The 19,961-nt window shown below is 66.4% G+C and overlaps 1 protein-coding gene across 5 annotated transcripts in view; it reads right to left on the bottom strand.

Moving 5' to 3' along the window:
- Positions 1 to 19,961, bottom strand: part of LPAR2 (lysophosphatidic acid receptor 2) — a 64,367-nt gene that overhangs the window by 4,874 nt on the left and 39,532 nt on the right. The window lies entirely within an intron of this gene.

Below are 19,961 nucleotides of genomic sequence, written 5' to 3'. Positions count from 1 at the left end.
GATTATAGGTGTGGAACAGCTTCCACACGAGGAGAAATTTTTTTTAAAAGAGAAAACTGTTTAGCTTAGAAGAGACAATTAAAGGGTAAGTTGCTAGAGGTCCATGAATGATCTGGAGAAGGTGAATAGGGAAGTGTTATTTACCCCTTCACATAATACAAACTAGGAGTCCCCAATGAAATTAACAGGCAGCAGGTTTAAAAATAAACTAAACTTAAGAGAGTACTTTACACAGCACAGTGAACTTGTGAAACTTCTTGCCAGTGCGAATTTGTGAGGCCAAAAGTGTAACGGGCTTCAAAAAAAAAATGTCCATGGAGTAGAAGTCTAGCAATGGCTCTTAGCAGGGGTCGACAAATTATGGAAAACCCCACTCGCCAGACAAAAAAGGGACTCGCCACCCTCCCCCACAAAAAGTGGTTTTTTAATGGCATAAATTCCTAATAAGAACAGTAATTACTAATAAGTTATTAATAAATATCACCCAGGTTATTAATAAATATCTTATAAACCTCTGCATTTTCTCTCTGCTGCCATGTCTCCTCCCCTTGTTCCATCAGCTCCCCTGGTGCCTGCTGCCCCCCAACCCCTCACCCTCTGCTGTCCTGACTCCTGCCCTTCTCACCGCCCTCAGCCTTCCTGAGACCTGCCCCCCTCTCTCTCTGCCCTGTGACCACTCCTCCAGTAGCCCCACTCTGATCATGTGAGCTACCCCTTCTCATCCCCTCTGCTAAAACCTCCCTTGACAGACCTGCCCTGCCTCTCTCCTCTGGTGCTGGTCCCTCCCCTGCAGGTGTCTGCCCTTCTGCTTCACCTCCAGAATCCCCTGGCACCTGCACCCTCCTGGTGCCTCCCCCTTCCCTCACTGCCCCTGCCCCTTTGCTCTTTTTCCCTGATACCCACCCCCTCACCATCCTCTGCCCCCGTTCCCCTCATGCCCCTGTCCTAATAGATGCCTTGCTCCATCCCTGCCTTCCTCATGCCCACCCCTTCTTTCAAGCCTTCTCCCAGCACCTCCCCCTCCCCCTCTACTCCCCAGTGCCCTTACCCTCTCCTCTCCCAGCATCACCCTGTCCCCCCTCTCACTGACACCTCCCCTCCTGCCCTTTTCCTCGTTGTCTGCACTTGGCCCCCTGGCATTTGTCTCTCCTGCACCCCTGTCCCTTGGTGCCTTCCCCTTTCTTCTTATTAATTTGATGTGGTGTGGTGGAGGCACGGGGAATGAGACGCAGGGAACGGGAGGGGCAGAGGGATCGGGGTCTAGGGGCAGTGCAGGGAACAGGCAGCACAGAGCTGGGGGGGCAGGGATCGGGGGGAGCAGGGTGTGGGGGAGGCACGGAGAATGGGACATGGGGAACAGGAGGGGCAGAGGGATCGGGGTCTAGGGGCAGTTCAGGGAATGGGCAGCACAGCGCTGGGGGGGCAGGGATCGGGGGAGCAGGGTGCGGGGTGTAAGGGTGACGCAGAGCCAAAGGGTCATAGGGAAGAGGGAGAGCAGGGGGTCCAGGGGCAGTATGGGGAACAGGCGGCGCGGAGACAAAGGGGGGCTGGGGCAGGATTGGAGCCAGCAGGGCGGGCCCTGGCTGTGCCGTGCGCCGCAGCCAGCTCCCAGGGACACGCAGCCAGAGCCGAGCTGCTTTAAGATCAGCAGGGCCAGGTCCCACCAGCATCCTGGCATCCCGCCCCGCCTCCTCGCACCGGAGCTGCACGCAGGGAGCCCAATGGGAAGAATCACCGCACTTCCCCCTCCCCAGCGGTGCTGTGCTCCTCTGCCGGCCGGCGGATTGGATGGGGCCACGCCGCTCGTAGTGCAGGCTTCGGCCAGCCCGTCACAACGGCCCACCGGGCCAGTCCGCCCCTGCACTCGCCAGCTGGAAAAAACTACTCGCCGCGGGTGAGTGCATTTGTCGAGCCCTGGCTATTACCCAAGACAACTGCATGCTCCGAGTGTCTTTAAACCTCCAACTGCCAGCTGGGACCGGACAACAGGGGCCGGATCACTCAAAAGTGCCCTAGACTGTTCATTCCCTCCGAAACACCTGGCCCCAGCCTGTGTCAGAAGCCAGGACACTGAGCTAGATGAACCATTGCTCTGACCTAGTGTGATCATTCTTATATCATTCCCACCATCAACCTTAGCCTGGATCAGTCCACATGAGAGATCCACTTCCTTGACTCTACAGCAGGGGTTCCCAAACTTTTTGACACAGGGACCAGTAAATCCATTCACGAGCTTTTGGAGGACCAGTAACATTCATTTGCATATTTGCATATTCATTAAGAAAGTTATGAATATTCAAATAAGTTGTTTCTGGTCCTCCCAAAGCCCCCAGTGCCAGCGTTAGCAAAGCTTTTGATACAGTCACCCACAATATTCTTGCCAGCAAGTTAAGGGAATATGGACTGGTAAGATGGATAGAAAGCTGGCTAGACCAGGGTGTCCCAAACTTTCAGCAGCTGGTTCTCCCGTCCTCCTCCTCCTGATCTCCTCCAGCCCGCCCCCCCCCCGGCCACGGCTCCAGTCCAGCCCTGGTTCAGCTGCCCACCCCCACACCCCATCTCCATGGGACAGCCCCGCTGCCCCTAACCCTGCTTTCACCTCCCGCCTGCCCGGATTGCCACGGGACAGCCCCACTGCCCCTAACCCTGCTTTCACCACCCGCCTCCCCGGATTGCCACGGGACAGCCCCACTGCCCCTAACCCTGCTTTCACCGCCCGCCTGCCCGGATTGCCACAGGACAGCCCCACTGCCCCTAACCCTGCTTTCACCTCCCGCCTGCCCGGATTGCCACAGGACAGCCCCACTGCCCCTAACCCTGCTTTCACCTCCCGCCTGCCCGGATTGCCACAGGACAGCCCCACTGCCCCTAACCCTGCTTTCACCTCCCGCCTGTCCGGATTGCCACGGGACAGCCCCACTGCCCCTAACCCTGCTTTCACCTCCCGCCTGCCCGGATTGCCACAGGACAGCCCCACTGCCCCTAACCCTGCTTTCACCTCCCGCCTGTCCGGATTGCCACAGGACAGCCCCACTGCCCCTAACCCTGCTTTCACCGCCCGCCTGCCCGGATTGCCACAGGACAGCCCCACTGCCCCTAACCCTGCTTTCACCTCCCGCCTGCCCGGATTGCCACGGGACAGCCCCACTGCCCCTAACCCTGCTTTCACCTCCCGCCTGCCCGGATTGCCACAGGACAGCCCCACTGCCCCTAACCCTGCTTTCACCACCCGCCTGCCCGGATTGCCACAGGACAGCCCCACTGCCCCCAGCCCTGCTTTCACCTCCCGCCTGCCCGGATTGCCACAGGACAGCCCCACTGCCCCTAACCCTGCTTTCACCTCCCGCCTGCCCGGATTGCCACAGGACAGCCCCACTGCCCCTAACCCTGCTTTCACCTCCCGCCTGCCCGGATTGCCACAGGACAGCCCCACTGCCCCTAACCCTGCTTTCACCTCCCGCCTGCCCGGATTGCCACAGGACAGCCCCACTGCCCCTAACCCTGCTTTCACCTCCCGCCTGCCCGGATTGCCACAGGACAGCCCCACTGCCCCTAACCCTGCTTTCACCTCCCGCCTGCCCGGATTGCCACAGGACAGCCCCACTGCCCCTAACCCTGCTTTCACCTCCCGCCTGCCCGGACTGCCACGGGACAGCCCCACTGCCCCTAACCCTGCTTTCACCGCCCGCCTGCCCGGATTGCCACGGGACAGCCCCACTGCCCCTAACCCTGCTTTCACCGCCCGCCTGCCCGGATTGCCACAGGACAGCCCCACTGCCCCTAACCCTGCTTTCACCTCCCGCCTGCCCGGATTGCCACGGGACAGCCCCACTGCCCCTAACCCTGCTTTCGCCGCCCGCCTGCCCGGATTGCCACAGGACAGCCCCACTGCCCCTAACCCTGCTTTCACCTCCCGCCTGCCCGGATTGCCACGGGACAGCCCCACTGCCCCTAGCCCTGCTTTCACCTCCCGCCTGCCCGGATTGCCACGGGACAGCCCCACTGCCCCTAACCCTGCTTTCACCTCCCGCCTGCCCGGATTGCCACTGGACAGCCCCACTGCCCCTAACCCTGCTTTCACCGCCCGCCTGCCCGGATTGCCACAGGACAGCCCCACTGCCCCTAACCCTGCTTTCACCTCCCGCCTGCCCGGATTGCCACAGGACAGCCCCACTGCCCCTAACCCTGCTTTCACCTCCCGCCTGCCCGGATTGCCACAGGACAGCCCCACTGCCCCTAACCCTGCTTTCACCTCCCGCCTGCCCGGATTGCCACAGGACAGCCCCACTGCCCCTAACCCTGCTTTCACCTCCCGCCTGTCCGGATTGCCACGGGACAGCCCCACTGCCCCTAACCCTGCTTTCACCTCCCGCCTGCCCGGATTGCCACAGGACAGCCCCACTGCCCCCAGCCCTGCTTTCACCTCCCGCCTCTCCGGATTGCCACGGGACAGCCCCACTGCCCCTAACCCTGCTTTCACCTCCCGCCTGCCCGGATTGCCACAGGACAGCCCCACTGCCCCTAACCCTGCTTTCACCTCCCGCCTGCCCGGACTGCCACGGGACAGCCCCACTGCCCCTAACCCTGCTTTCACCGCCCGCCTGCCCGGATTGCCACAGGACAGCCCCACTGCCCCTAACCCTGCTTTCACCGCCCGCCTGCCCGGATTGCCACAGGACAGCCCCACTGCCCCTAACCCTGCTTTCACCGCCCGCCTGCCCGGATTGCCACGGGACAGCCCCACTGCCCCTAACCCTGCTTTCACCTCCCGCCTGCCCGGATTGCCACGGGACAGCCCCACTGCCCCCAGCCCTGCTTTCACTGCCCGCCTGCCCGGATTGCCACGGGACAGCCCCACTGCCCCTAACCCTGCTTTCACCGCCCGCCTGCCCGGATTGCCACGGGACAGCCCCACTGCCCCCAGCCCTGCTTTCACTGCCCGCCTGCCCGGATTGCCACGGGACAGCCCCACTGCCCCTAACCCTGCTTTCACCGCCCGCCTGCCCGGATTGCCATGGGACAGCCCCACTGCCCCTAACCCTGCTTTCACCACCCGCCTGCCCGGATTGCCACAGGACAGCCCCACTGCCCCCAACCCTGCTTTCACCTCCCGCCTGCCCGGATTGCCACGGGACAGCCCCACTGCCCCCAGCCCTGCTTTCACCTCCCGCCTGCCCGGATTGCCACAGGACAGCCCCACTGCCCCCAGCCCTGCTTTCACTGCCCGCCTGCCCGGATTGCCACAGGACAGCCCCACTGCCCCTAACCCTGCTTTCACCTCCCGCCTGCCCGGATTGCCACGGGACAGCCCCACTGCCTCCAGCCCTGCTTTCACCTCCCGCCTGCCCGGATTGCCACGGGACAGCCCCACTGCCCCTAACCCTGCTTTCACCGCCCGCCTGCCCGGATTGCCACAGGACAGCCCCACTGCCCCCAACCCTGCTTTCACCACCCGCCTGCCCGGATTGCCACGGGACAGCCCCACTGCCCCTAACCCTGCTTTCACCTCCCGCCTGCCCGGATTGCCACAGGACAGCCCCTCTGCCCCCAACCCTGCTTTCACCTCCCGCCTGCCCGGATTGCCACGGGACAGCCCCACTGCCCCCAGCCCTGCTTTCACCTCCCGCCTGCCCGGATTGCCACAGGACAGCCCCACTGCCCCCAGCCCTGCTTTCACTGCCCGCCTGCCCGGATTGCCACAGGACAGCCCCACTGCCCCTAACCCTGCTTTCACCTCCCGCCTGCCCGGATTGCCACAGGACAGCCCCACTGCCCCTAACCCTGCTTTCACCTCCCGCCTGCCCGGATTGCCACAGGACAGCCCCACTGCCCCTAACCCTGCTTTCACCTCCCGCCTGCCCGGATTGCCACAGGACAGCCCCGCTGCCCCCAACCCTGCTTTCACCGCCCGCCTGCCCGGATTGCCACAGGACAGCCCCACTGCCCCTAACCCTGCTTTCACCTCCCGCCTGCCCGGATTGCCACGGGACAGCCCCACTGCCTCCAGCCCTGCTTTCACCTCCCGCCTGCCCGGATTGCCACGGGACAGCCCCACTGCCCCTAACCCTGCTTTCACCGCCCGCCTGCCCGGATTGCCACAGGACAGCCCCGCTGCCCCTAACCCTGCTTTCACCACCCGCCTGCCCGGATTGCCACAGGACAGCCCCACTGCCCCTAACCCTGCTTTCACCTCCCGCCTGCCCGGATTGCCACAGGACAGCCCCTCTGCCCCTAACCCTGCTTTCACCACCCGCCTGCCCGGATTGCCACAGGACAGCCCCACTGCCCCTAACCCTGCTTTCACCACCCGCCTGCCCGGATTGCCACGGGACAGCCCCACTGCCCCATACCCTGCTTTCACCTCCCGCCTGCCCGGATTGCCACAGGACAGCCCCACTGCCCCTAACCCTGCTTTCACCGCCCGCCTGCCCGGATTGCCACGGGACAGCCCCACTGCCCCTAACCCTGCTTTCACCTCCCGCCTGCCCGGATTGCCACGGGACAGCCCCACTGCCCCTAACCCTGCTTTCACCGCCCGCCTGCCCGGATTGCCACAGGACAGCCCCACTGCCCCTAACCCTGCTTTCACCACCCGCCTGCCCGGATTGCCACAGGACAGCCCCACTGCCCCTAACCCTGCTTTCACCTCCCGCCTGTCCGGATTGCCACGGGACAGCCCCACTGCCCCTAACCCTGCTTTCACCTCCCGCCTGCCCGGATTGCCACAGGACAGCCCCACTGCCCCCAGCCCTGCTTTCACCTCCCGCCTGCCCGGATTGCCACAGGACAGCCCCACTGCCCCCAGCCCTGCTTTCACCGCCCGCCTGCCCGGATTGCCACAGGACAGCCCCACTGCCCCCTAACCCTGCTTTCACCTCCCGCCTGCCCGGATTGCCACGGGACAGCCCCACTGCCCCTAACCCTGCTTTCACCACCCGCCTGCCCGGATTGCCACAGGACAGCCCCACTGCCCCCAACCCTGCTTTCACCGCCCGCCTGCCCGGATTGCCACAGGACAGCCCCACTGCCCCCAGCCCTGCTTTCACCTCCCGCCTGCCCGGATTGCCACGGGACAGCCCCACTGCCCCTAACCCTGCTTTCACCTCCCGCCTGCCCGGATTGCCACAGGACAGCCCCACTGCCCCCAACCCTGCTTTCACCGCCCGCCTGTCCGGATTGCCACAGGACAGCCCCACTGCCCCTAACCCTGCTTTCACCTCCCGCCTGCCCGGATTGCCATGGGACAGCCCCACTGCCCCTAACCCTGCTTTCACCTCCCGCCTGCCCGGATTGCCACAGGACAGCCCCACTACCCCTAACCCTGCTTTCACCTCCCGCCTGTCCGGATTGCCACAGGACAGCCCCACTGCCCCTAACCCTGCTTTCACCTCCCGCCTGCCCGGATTGCCACGGGACAGCCCCACTGCCCCTAACCCTGCTTTCACCTCCCGCCTGCCCGGATTGCCACGGGACAGCCCCACTACCCCTAACCCTGCTTTCACCTCCCGCCTGCCCGGATTGCCACAGGACAGCCCCACTGCCCCTAACCCTGCTTTCACCTCCCGCCTGCCCGGATTGCCACGGGACAGCCCCACTGCCCCCAGCCCTGCTTTCACCTCCCGCCTGCCCGGATTGCCACAGGACAGCCCCACTGCCCCTAACCCTGCTTTCACCGCCCGCCTGCCCGGATTGCCACGGGACAGCCCCACTGCCCCTAACCCTGCTTTCACCTCCCGCCTGCCCGGATTGCCACGGGACAGCCCCACTGCCCCTAACCCTGCTTTCACCTCCCGCCTGCCCGGATTGCCACAGGACAGCCCCACTGCCCCTAACCCTGCTTTCACCTCCCGCCTGCCCGGATTGCCACAGGACAGCCCCACTGCCCCCAGCCCTGCTTTCACCTCCCGCCTGCCCGGATTGCCACGGGACAGCCCCACTGCCCCTAACCCTGCTTTCACCTCCCGCCTGCCCGGATTGCCACGGGACAGCCCCACTGCCCCTAACCCTGCTTTCACCTCCCGCCTGCCCGGATTGCCACAGGACAGCCCCACTGCCCCTAACCCTGCTTTCACCTCCCGCCTGCCCGGATTGCCACGGGACAGCCCCACTGCCCCTAACCCTGCTTTCACCACCCGCCTGCCCGGATTGCCACGGGACAGCCCCACTGCCCCTAACCCTGCTTTCACCTCCCGCCTGCCCGGATTGCCACGGGACAGCCCCACTGCCCCTAACCCTGCTTTCACCGCCCGCCTGCCCGGATTGCCACAGGACAGCCCCACTGCCCCTAACCCTGCTTTCACCACCCGCCTGTCCGGATTGCCACAGGACAGCCCCACTGCCCCTAGCCCTGCTTTCACCGCCCGCCTGTCCGGATTGCCACAGGACAGCCCCACTGCCCCTAACCCTGCTTTCACCTCCCGCCTGCCCGGATTGCCACTGGACAGCCCCACTGCCCCTAACCCTGCTTTCACCTCCCGCCTGCCCGGATTGCCACAGGACAGCCCCACTGCCCCTAACCCTGCTTTCACCTCCCGCCTGCCCGGATTGCCACAGGACAGCCCCACTGCCCCTAACCCTGCTTTCACCACCCGCCTGCCCGGATTGCCACGGGACAGCCCCACTGCCCCTAACCCTGCTTTCACCTCCCGCCTGCCCGGATTGCCACAGGACAGCCCCACTGCCCCTAACCCTGCTTTCACCTCCCGCCTGCCCGGATTGCCACGGGACAGCCCCACTGCCCCTAACCCTGCTTTCACCTCCCGCCTGCCCGGATTGCCACGGGACAGCCCCACTGCCCCAACCCTGCTTTCACCACCCGCCTGCCCGGATTGCCACAGGACAGCCCCACTGCCCCTAACCCTACTTTCACCACCCGCCTGCCCGGATTGCCACAGGACAGCCCCACTGCCCCTAACCCTGCTTTCACCGCCCGCCTGCCCGGATTGCCACAGGACAGCCCCACTGCCCCTAACCCTGCTTTCACCGCCCGCCTGTCCGGATTGCCACAGGACAGCCCCACTGCCCCTAACCCTGCTTTCACCGCCCGCCTGCCCGGATTGCCACAGGACAGCCCCACTGCCCCTAACCCTGCTTTCACCTCCCGCCTGTCCGGATTGCCACAGGACAGCCCCACTGCCCCCAGCCCTGCTTTCACCGCCCGCCTGCCCGGATTGCCACGGGACAGCCCACTGCCCCCAGCCCTGCTTTCGCCGCCCGCCTGCCCGGATTGCCACAGGACAGCCCCACTGCCCCTAACCCTGCTTTCACCTCCCGCCTGCCCGGATTGCCACAGGACAGCCCCACTGCCCCTAACCCTGCTTTCGCCTCCCGCCTGCCCGGATTGCCACGGGACAGCCCCATTGCCCCTAACCCTGCTTTCACCTCCCGCCTGCCCGGATTGCCACAGGACAGCCCCACTGCCCCTAACCCTGCTTTCACCTCCCGCCTGCCCGGATTGCCACGGGACAGCCCCACTGCCCCCAGCCCTGCTTTCACCTCCCGCCTGTCCGGATTGCCACAGGACAGCCCCACTGCCCCTAACCCTGCTTTCGCCTCCCGCCTGCCCGGATTGCCACGGGACAGCCCCACTGCCCCTAACCCTGCTTTCACCTCCCGCCTGCCCGGATTGCCACAGGACAGCCCCACTGCCCCTAACCCTGCTTTCACCGCCCGCCTGCCCGGATTGCCACAGGACAGCCCCACTGCCCCTAACCCTGCTTTCACCTCCCGCCTGCCCGGATTGCCACGGGACAGCCCCACTGCCCCTAACCCTGCTTTCACCTCCCGCCTGCCCGGATTGCCACAGGACAGCCCCACTGCCCCTAACCCTGCTTTCACCACCCGCCTGCCCGGATTGCCACGGGACAGCCCCACTGCCCCCACCCTGCTTTCACCTCCCGCCTGCCCGGATTGCCACAGGACAGCCCCACTGCCCCCACCCTGCTTTCACCGCCCGCCTGCCCGGATTGCCACGGGACAGCCCCACTGCCCCCAACCCTGCTTTCACCTCCCGCCTGCCCGGATTGCCACAGGACAGCCCCACTGCCCCTAACCCTGCTTTCACCGCCCGCCTGCCCGGATTGCCACGGGACAGCCCCACTGCCCCTAACCCTGCTTTCACCGCCCGCCTGCCCGGATTGCCACGGGACAGCCCCGCTGCCCCTAACCCTGCTTTCACCTCCCGCCTGCCCGGATTGCCACGGGACAGCCCCACTGCCCCTAACCCTGCTTTCACCTCCCGCCTGCCCGGATTGCCACAGGACAGCCCCACTGCCCCTAACCCTGCTTTCACCACCCGCCTGCCCGGATTGCCATGGGACAGCCCCACTGCCCCTAACCCTGCTTTCACCTCCCGCCTGCCCGGATTGCCACAGGACAGCCCCACTGCCCCTAACCCTGCTTTCACCGCCCGCCTGCCCGGATTGCCACAGGACAGCCCCACTGCCCCCAGCCCTGCTTTCACCACCCGCCTGCCCGGATTGCCACAGGACAGCCCCACTGCCCCTAACCCTGCTTTCGCCTCCCGCCTGCCCGGATTGCCACGGGACAGCCCCACTGCCCCTAACCCTGCTTTCACCTCCCGCCTGCCCGGATTGCCACAGGACAGCCCCACTGCCCCTAACCCTGCTTTCACCACCCGCCTGCCCGGATTGCCACAGGACAGCCCCACTGCCCCTAGCCCTGCTTTCACCTCCCGCCTGCCCGGATTGCCACAGGACAGCCCCACTGCCCCTAACCCTGCTTTCACCTCCCGCCTGTCCGGATTGCCACAGGACAGCCCCACTGCCCCTAACCCTGCTTTCACCTCCCGCCTGCCCGGATTGCCACAGGACAGCCCCACTGCCCCTAACCCTGCTTTCACCGCCCGCCTGCCCGGATTGCCACAGGACAGCCCCACTGCCCCTAACCCTGCTTTCACCTCCCGCCTGCCCGGATTGCCACAGGACAGCCCCACTGCCCCATACCCTGCTTTCACCTCCCGCCTGCCCGGATTGCCACAGGACAGCCCCACTGCCCCTAACCCTGCTTTCACCTCCCGCCTGCCCGGATTGCCACAGGACAGCCCCACTGCCCCTAACCCTGCTTTCACCTCCCGCCTGCCCGGATTGCCACAGGACAGCCCCACTGCCCCTAACCCTGCTTTCACCGCCCGCCTGCCCGGATTGCCACGGGACAGCCCCGCTGCCCCCAACCCTGCTTTCACCGCCCGCCTGCCCGGATTGCCACGGGACAGCCCCACTGCCCCTAGCCCTGCTTTCACCGCCCGCCTGCCCGGATTGCCACGGGACAGCCCCACTGCCCCTAACCCTGCTTTCACCGCCCGCCTGCCCGGATTGCCACAGGACAGCCCCACTGCCCCTAACCCTGCTTTCACCTCCCGCCTGCCCGGATTGCCACAGGACAGCCCCACTGCCCCTAACCCTGCTTTCACCTCCCGCCTGCCCGGATTGCCACAGGACAGCCCCACTGCCCCCAACCCTGCTTTCACCTCCCGCCTGCCCGGATTGCCACGGGACAGCCCCACTGCCCCCAGCCCTGCTTTCACCTCCCGCCTGCCCGGATTGCCACGGGACAGCCCCACTGCCCCCAGCCCTGCTTTCACCTCCCGCCTGCCCGGATTGCCACAGGACAGCCCCACTGCCCCTAACCCTGCTTTCACCTCCCGCCTGCCCGGATTGCCACGGGACAGCCCCACTACCCCTAACCCTGCTTTCACCGCCCGCCTGCCCGGATTGCCACAGGACAGCCCCACTGCCCCTAACCCTGCTTTCACCTCCCGCCTGCCCGGATTGCCACAGGACAGCCCCACTGCCCCTAACCCTGCTTTCACCTCCCGCCTGCCCGGATTGCCACGGGACAGCCCCACTGCCCCTAACCCTGCTTTCACCTCCCGCCTGTCCGGATTGCCACAGGACAGCCCCACTGCCCCTAACCCTGCTTTCACCTCCCGCCTGCCCGGATTGCCACGGGACAGCCCCACTGCCCCTAACCCTGCTTTCACCTCCCGCCTGCCCGGATTGCCACGGGACAGCCCCACTGCCCCTAACCCTGCTTTCACCTCCCGCCTGCCCGGATTGCCACGGGACAGCCCCACTGCCCCCAACCCTGCTTTCACCACCCGCCTGCCCGGATTGCCACAGGACAGCCCCTCTGCCCCTAACCCTGCTTTCACCGCCCGCCTGTCCGGATTGCCACAGGACAGCCCCACTGCCCCTAACCCTGCTTTCACCGCCCGCCTGCCCGGATTGCCACGGGACAGCCCCACTGCCCCTAACCCTGCTTTCACTGCCCGCCTGCCCGGATTGCCACGGGACAGCCCCACTGCCCCTAACCCTGCTTTCACCTCCCGCCTGCCCGGATTGCCACGGGACAGCCCCACTGCCCCCAGCCCTGCTTTCACCGCCCGCCTGCCCGGATTGCCACAGGACAGCCCCACTGCCCCAACCCTGCTTTCACCGCCCGCCTGCCCGGATTGCCACGGGACAGCCCCACTGCCCCTAACCCTGCTTTCACCTCCCGCCTGCCCGGATTGCCACGGGACAGCCCCACTGCCCCTAACCCTGCTTTCACCGCCCGCCTGCCCGGATTGCCACGGGACAGCCCCACTGCCCCTAACCCTGCTTTCACCTCCCGCCTGCCCGGATTGCCACAGGACAGCCCCACTGCCCCTAACCCTGCTTTCACCTCCCGCCTGCCCGGATTGCCACAGGACAGCCCCATTGCCCCTAACCCTGCTTTCACCTCCCGCCTGCCCGGATTGCCACAGGACAGCCCCGCTGCCCCTAACCCTGCTTTCACCTCCCGCCTGCCCGGATTGCCACAGGACAGCCCCACTGCCCCTAACCCTGCTTTCACCTCCCGCCTGCCCGGATTGCCACGGGACAGCCCCACTGCCCCTAACCCTGCTTTCACCTCCCGCCTGCCCGGATTGCCACAGGACAGCCCCACTGCCCCTAACCCTGCTTTCACCTCCCGCCTGCCCGGATTGCCACGGGACAGCCCCACTGCCCCTAACCCTGCTTTCACCGCCCGCCTGCCCGGATTGCCACGGGACAGCCCCACTGCCCCTAACCCTGCTTTCACCACCCGCCTGTCCGGATTGCCACAGGACAGCCCCACTGCCCCTAACCCTGCTTTCACCTCCCGCCTGCCCGGATTGCCACAGGACAGCCCCACTGCCCCTAACCCTGCTTTCACCACCCGCCTGCCCGGATTGCCATGGGACAGCCCCTCTGCCCCTAACCCTGCTTTCACCGCCCGCCTGCCCGGATTGCCACAGGACAGCCCCACTGCCCCTAACCCTGCTTTCACCGCCCGCCTGCCTGGATTGCCACAGGACAGCCCCACTGCCCCTAACCCTGCTTTCACCTCCCGCCTGCCCGGATTGCCACGGGACAGCCCCACTGCCCCTAACCCTGCTTTCACCTCCCGCCTGCCCGGATTGCCACAGGACAGCCCCACTGCCCCTAACCCTGCTTTCACCTCCCGCCTGCCCGGATTGCCACAGGACAGCCCCACTGCCCCTAACCCTGCTTTCACCTCCCGCCTGTCCGGATTGCCACAGGACAGCCCCACTGCCCCTAACCCTGCTTTCACCTCCCGCCTGCCCGGATTGCCACAGGACAGCCCCACTGCCCCTAACCCTGCTTTCACCGCCCGCCTGCCCGGATTGCCACAGGACAGCCCCACTGCCCCTACCCCTGCTTTCACCGCCCGCCTGCCCGGATTGCCACAGGACAGCCCCACTGCCCCTAACCCTGCTTTCACCTCCCGCCTGCCCGGATTGCCACAGGACAGCCCCACTGCCCCTAGCCCTGCTTTCACCTCCCGCCTGCCCGGATTGCCACAGGACAGCCCCACTGCCCCTAACCCTGCTTTCACCGCCCGCCTGTCCGGATTGCCACGGGACAGCCCCACTGCCCCTAACCCTGCTTTCACCTCCCGCCTGCCCGGATTGCCACAGGACAGCCCCACTGCCCCTAACCCTGCTTTCACCGCCCGCCTGCCCGGATTGCCACGGGACAGCCCCACTGCCCCTAACCCTGCTTTCACCTCCCGCCTGCCCGGATTGCCACAGGACAGCCCCACTGCCCCTAACCCTGCTTTCACCTCCCGCCTGCCCGGATTGCCACGGGACAGCCCCACTGCCCCTAACCCTGCTTTCACCACCCGCCTGCCCGGATTGCCACGGGACAGCCCCACTGCCCCTAACCCTGCTTTCACCTCCCGCCTGTCCGGATTGCCACGGGACAGCCCCACTGCCCCTAACCCTGCTTTCACCTCCCGCCTGCCCGGATTGCCACAGGACAGCCCCACTGCCCCTAACCCTGCTTTCACCACCCGCCTGTCCGGATTGCCACAGGACAGCCCCACTGCCCCTAACCCTGCTTTCACCTCCCGCCTGCCCGGATTGCCACAGGACAGCCCCACTGCCCCTAACCCTGCTTTCACCACCCGCCTGCCCGGATTGCCACGGGACAGCCCCACTGCCCCTAACCCTGCTTTCACCGCCCGCCTGCCCGGATTGCCACAGGACAGCCCCACTGCCCCTAGCCCTGCTTTCACCGCCCGCCTGCCCGGATTGCCACAGGACAGCCCCACTGCCCCTAACCCTGCTTTCACCTCCCGCCTGCCCGGATTGCCACAGGACAGCCCCACTGCCCCTAACCCTGCTTTCACCTCCCGCCTGCCCGGATTGCCACAGGACAGCCCCACTGCCCCTAACCCTGCTTTCACCTCCCGCCTGTCCGGATTGCCACAGTACAGCCCCACTGCCCCTAACCCTGCTTTCACCTCCCGCCTGCCCGGATTGCCACGGGACAGCCCCACTGCCCCTAACCCTGCTTTCACCTCCCGCCTGCCCGGATTGCCACAGGACAGCCCCACTGCCCCTAACCCTGCTTTCACCACCCGCCTGCCCGGATTGCCACAGGACAGCCCCACTGCCCCTAACCCTGCTTTCACCTCCCGCCTGCCCGGATTGCCACAGGACAGCCCCACTGCCCCTAACCCTGCTTTCACCTCCCGCCTGCCCGGATTGCCACGGGACAGCCCCACTGCCCCCAACCCTGCTTTCACCGCCCGCCTGCCCGGATTGCCACAGGACAGCCCCACTGCCCCTAACCCTGCTTTCACCTCCCGCCTGCCCGGATTGCCACAGGACAGCCCCATTGCCCCTAACCCTGCTTTCACCTCCCGCCTGCCCGGATTGCCACAGGACAGCCCCACTGCCCCTAACCCTGCTTTCACCGCCCGCCTGCCCGGATTGCCACAGGACAGCCCCACTGCCCCCAACCCTGCTTTCACCTCCCGCCTGCCCGGATTGCCACGGGACAGCCCCACTGCCCCTAACCCTGCTTTCACCTCCCGCCTGCCCGGATTGCCACAGGACAGCCCCACTGCCCCTAGCCCTGCTTTCACCTCCCGCCTGCCCGGATTGCCACGGGACAGCCCCACTGCCCCTAACCCTGCTTTCACCTCCCGCCTGCCCGGATTGCCACAGGACAGCCCCACTGCCCCTAACCCTGCTTTCACCTCCCGCCTGCCCGGATTGCCACGGGACAGCCCCACTGCCCCTAACCCTGCTTTCACCACCCGCCTGCCCGGATTGCCACGGGACAGCCCCACTGCCCCTAACCCTGCTTTCACCGCCCGCCTGTCCGGATTGCCACGGGACAGCCCCACTGCCCCTAGCCCTGCTTTCACCGCCCGCCTGCCCGGATTGCCACGGGACAGCCCCACTGCCCCTAACCCTGCTTTCACCTCCCGCCTGCCCGGATTGCCACAGGACAGCCCCACTGCCCCTAACCCTGCTTTCACCTCCCGCCTGCCCGGATTGCCACGGGACAGCCCCACTGCCCCTAACCCTGCTTTCACCACCCGCCTGCCCGGATTGCCACGGGACAGCCCCACTGCCCCTAACCCTGCTTTCACCGCCCGCCTGTCCGGATTGCCACGGGACAGCCCCACTGCCCCTAACCCTGCTTTCACCTCCCGCCTGCCCGGATTGCCACAGGACAGCCCCACTGCCCCTAACCCTGCTTTCACCGCCCGCCTGCCCGGATTGCCACAGGACAGCCCCACTGCCCCTAACCCTGCTTTCACCGCCCGCCTGCCCGGATTGCCACAGGACAGCCCCACTGCCCCTAACCCTGCTTTCACCTCCCGCCTGCCCGGATTGCCACTGGACAGCCCCACTGCCCCTAACCCTGCTTTCACCTCCCGCCTGCCCGGATTGCCACTGGACAGCCCCACTGCCCCTAACCCTGCTTTCACCTCCCGCCTGCCCGGATTGCCACAGGACAGCCCCACTGCCCCTAGCCTTGCTTTCACCGCCCGCCTGCCCGGATTGCCACGGGACAGCCCCACTGCCCCTAACCCTGCTTTCACCTCCCGCCTGCCCGGATTGCCACAGGACAGCCCCACTGCCCCTAACCCTGCTTTCACCTCCCGCCTGCCCGGATTGCCACTGGACAGCCCCACTGCCCCTAACCCTGCTTTCACCTCCCGCCTGCCCGGATTGCCACAGGACAGCCCCACTGCCCCTAACCCTGCTTTCACCTCCCGCCTGCCCGGATTACCACAGGACAGCCCCACTGCCCCTAACCCTGCTTTCACCTCCCGCCTGCCCGGATTGCCACGGGACAGCCCCACTGCCCCTAACCCTGCTTTCACCTCCCGCCTGCCCGGATTGCCACGGGACAGCCCCGCTGCCCCTAACCCTGCTTTCACCTCCCGCCTGTCCGGATTGCCACAGGACAGCCCCACTGCCCCTAACCCTGCTTTCACCACCCGCCTGCCCGGATTGCCACAGGACAGCCCCACTGCCCCTAACCCTGCTTTCACCTCCCGCCTGTCCGGATTGCCACGGGACAGCCCCACTGCCCCCAACCCTGCTTTCACCTCCCGCCTGCCCGGATTGCCACGGGACAGCCCCACTGCCCCTAACCCTGCTTTCACCTCCCGCCTGCCCGGATTGCCACAGGACAGCCCCACTGCCCCTAGCCCTGCTTTCACCACCCGCCTGCCCGGATTGCCACAGGACAGCCCCACTGCCCCTAACCCTGCTTTCACCTCCCGCCTGCCCGGATTGCCACGGGACAGCCCCACTGCCCCTAACCCTGCTTTCACCTCCCGCCTGCCCGGATTGCCACAGGACAGCCCCACTGCCCCTAACCCTGCTTTCACCTCCCGCCTGCCCGGATTGCCACAGGACAGCCCCACTGCCCCTAACCCTGCTTTCACCGCCCGCCTGCCTGGATTGCCACAGGACAGCCCCACTGCCCCTAACCCTGCTTTCACCTCCCGCCTGCCCGGATTGCCACAGGACAGCCCCACTGCCCCTAACCCTGCTTTCACCTCCCGCCTGCCCGGATTGCCACAGGACAGCCCCACTGCCCCTAACCCTGCTTTCACCTCCCGCCTGCCCGGATTGCCACAGGACAGCCCCACTGCCCCTAACCCTGCTTTCACCTCCCGCCTGCCCGGATTGCCACAGGACAGCCCCACTGCCCCTAACCCTGCTTTCACCTCCCGCCTGTCCGGATTGCCACAGGACAGCCCCACTGCCCCTAACCCTGCTTTCACCACCCGCCTGCCCGGATTGCCACGGGACAGCCCCACTGCCCCTAACCCTGCTTTCACCACCCGCCTGCCCGGATTGCCATGGGACAGCCCCACTGCCCCTAACCCTGCTTTCACCTCCCGCCTGTCCGGATTGCCACAGGACAGCCCCACTGCCCCTAACCCTGCTTTCACCTCCCGCCTGTCCGGATTGCCACAGGACAGCCCCACTGCCCCTAACCCTGCTTTCACCACCCGCCTGCCCGGATTGCCACAGGACAGCCCCACTGCCCCTAACCCTGCTTTCACCTCCCGCCTGTCCGGATTGCCACAGGACAGCCCCACTGCCCCTAACCCTGCTTTCACCTCCCGCCTGTCCGGATTGCCACGGGACAGCCCCACTGCCCCTAACCCTGCTTTCACCGCCCGCCTGCCCGGATTGCCATGGGACAGCCCCACTGCCCCTAACCCTGCTTTCACCTCCCGCCTGCCCGGATTGCCACGGGACAGCCCCACTGCCCCTAACCCTGCTTTCACCTCCCGCCTGCCCGGATTGCCACAGGACAGCCCCACTGCCCCCAGCCCTGCTTTCACCTCCCGCCTGCCCGGATTGCCACAGGACAGCCCCACTGCCCCTAACCCTGCTTTCACCACCCGCCTGCCCGGATTGCCACAGGACAGCCCCACTGCCCCTAACCCTGCTTTCACCACCCGCCTGCCCGGATTGCCACGGGACAGCCCCACTGCCCCTAACCCTGCTTTCACCTCCCGCCTGCCCGGATTGCCACAGGACAGCCCCACTGCCCCTAACCCTGCTTTCACCGCCCGCCTGTCCGGATTGCCACAGGACAGCCCCACTGCCCCTAACCCTGCTTTCACCTCCCGCCTGCCCGGATTGCCACAGGACAGCCCCACTGCCCCTAACCCTGCTTTCACCGCCCGCCTGTCCGGATTGCCACGGGACAGCCCCACTGCCCCTAACCCTGCTTTCACCTCCCGCCTGCCCGGATTGCCACAGGACAGCCCCACTGCCCCTAACCCTGCTTTCACCTCCCGCCTGCCCGGATTGCCACGGGACAGCCCCACTGCCCCTAACCCTGCTTTCACCACCCGCCTGCCCGGATTGCCACGGGACAGCCCCACTGCCCCTAACCCTGCTTTCACCGCCCGCCTGCCCGGATTGCCACAGGACAGCCCCACTGCCCCTAACCCTGCTTTCACCTCCCGCCTGTCCGGATTGCCACAGGACAGCCCCACTGCCCCTAACCCTGCTTTCACCTCCCGCCTGCCCGGATTGCCACGGGACAGCCCCACTGCCCCAACCCTGCTTTCACCTCCCGCCTCTCCGGATTGCCACGGGACAGCCCCCCTGCCCCTAACCCTGCTTTCACCTCCCGCCTGCCCGGATTGCCACGGGACAGCCCCACTGCCCCTAACCCTGCTTTCACCGCCCGCCTGCCCGGATTGCCACGGGACAGCCCCACTGCCCCTAACCCTGCTTTCACCTCCCGCCTGTCCGGATTGCCACGGGACAGCCCCACTGCCCCTAACCCTGCTTTCACCGCCCGCCTGCCCGGATTGCCACGGGACAGCCCCACTGCCCCCAACCCTGCTTTCACCACCCGCCTGCCCGGATTGCCACGGGACAGCCCCACTGCCCCTAACCCTGCTTTCACCGCCCGCCTGCCCGGATTGCCACGGGACAGCCCCACTGCCCCTAACCCTGCTTTCACCTCCCGCCTGTCCGGATTGCCACAGGACAGCCCCACTGCCCCCAGCCCTGCTTTCACCTCCCGCCTGCCCGGATTGCCACGGGACAGCCCCACTGCCCCTAACCCTGCTTTCGCCTCCCGCCTGCCCGGATTGCCACAGGACAGCCCCACTGCCCCTAACCCTGCTTTCACCGCCCGCCTGCCCGGATTGCCACGGGACAGCCCCACTGCCCCTAACCCTGCTTTCACCTCCCGCCTGCCCGGATTGCCACAGGACAGCCCCACTGCCCCCAACCCTGCTTTCACCTCCCGCCTGCCCGGATTGCCACGGGACAGCCCCACTGCCCCTAACCCTGCTTTCACCGCCCGCCTGCCCGGATTGCCACAGGACAGCCCCACTGCCCCTAACCCTGCTTTCACCTCCCGCCTGTCCGGATTGCCACAGGACAGCCCCACTGCCCCTAACCCTGCTTTCACCTCCCGCCTGCCCGGATTGCCACGGGACAGCCCCACTGCCCCTAACCCTGCTTTCACCGCCCGCCTGCCCGGATTGCCACGGGACAGCCCCACTGCCCCCAACCCTGCTTTCACCACCCGCCTGCCCGGATTGCCACGGGACAGCCCCACTGCCCCTAACCCTGCTTTCACCGCCCGCCTGCCCGGATTGCCACGGGACAGCCCCACTGC

The sequence above is a fragment of the Pelodiscus sinensis genome, chromosome 31 (genome assembly GCF_052426305.1).
Source record: "Pelodiscus sinensis isolate ZL-2025 chromosome 31, ASM5242630v1, whole genome shotgun sequence".
In the NCBI taxonomy this organism is placed as follows: Eukaryota; Metazoa; Chordata; order Testudines; family Trionychidae; genus Pelodiscus; species Pelodiscus sinensis.
This window is presented reverse-complemented; position numbering and strand designations above follow the sequence as displayed.